The sequence below is a fragment of the Aspergillus fischeri genome, genomic scaffold (genome assembly GCF_000149645.3).
Source record: "Aspergillus fischeri NRRL 181 1099437635862 genomic scaffold, whole genome shotgun sequence".
Classification (NCBI taxonomy): Eukaryota; Fungi; Ascomycota; class Eurotiomycetes; order Eurotiales; family Aspergillaceae; genus Aspergillus; species Aspergillus fischeri.
Window position 1 is genome coordinate 859 of NW_001510055.1, and position 799 is coordinate 1,657.

A 799-nucleotide genomic window follows, 5' to 3' on the forward strand; every position below is an offset into this window, starting at 1 on the left:
TAAATATATATATTATTTCACTTGTATATTAATTGCATTAAATTATTATATTTAATGGATAAGGTTATGAATATAATTTATTTACTATTGTATTAGTATAAAGCTATAAAAGAATTAATATATTTTATTATTTAAACAGGTAAATTTATCTATTCTCACCTTCCTTGAAATAATAAGTTTTTATTAGTATGTTATATTCCACTATAATTTATTTATATAAATACGTGAAATAAAAATACGTACAAATTTAGGTAATATGTATTTAGTAAATGTGTATATTAATACTGTTAATACTACAAAAGCAAATACTACTTGATTTACAAAAAAGAAAGGTACTAATTGTGGCATATTTATTTTTATTTATATTATAGGTAATTTCTTTTTTTATACCTTGACTTTTTAGATTTTAAGGTAATGCGTCCTAGTTTAAAAACAAATATAAAGATATTAATATCTAGATTTAAGCCCTTAAGATGAATCGAACATCTATCAAAATATTAACAGTATTCCGCTCTACCGTTGAGCTATAAGGGCTAATATATAAATATATATATTCTTATCCAAGACTCGAACTTGGATCAAAATATTAGAAGTATTCTGCTCTACCATTGAGCTAATAAGAATTATATATATATATGTTTATATATATAATTATTTTTGTTTAAAATTTAATAAAAAAGTATAAAATTAGTTTATACTATATATTAAAGAAGAAACTGAATAATGTAATCCATCTAATATTGGTGCTGGATAAATACCAAACAATACTGTTAGTATAACAAATACTAATAACATAATA

At 20.3% G+C, this 799-nt stretch overlaps 2 non-coding genes across 2 annotated transcripts; both read right to left on the minus strand.

Moving 5' to 3' along the window:
* Positions 1 to 463: 463 nt before the first annotated feature.
* Positions 464 to 534, minus strand: NFIA_116080. Its single transcript has one exon. It is a non-coding gene; the product is annotated as a tRNA-Asn (tRNA).
* Positions 535 to 552: 18 nt separating this feature from the next.
* On the minus strand, positions 553 to 623 carry NFIA_116090. Its single transcript has one exon. It is a non-coding gene; the product is annotated as a tRNA-Arg (tRNA).
* Positions 624 to 799: the final 176 nt, after the last annotated feature.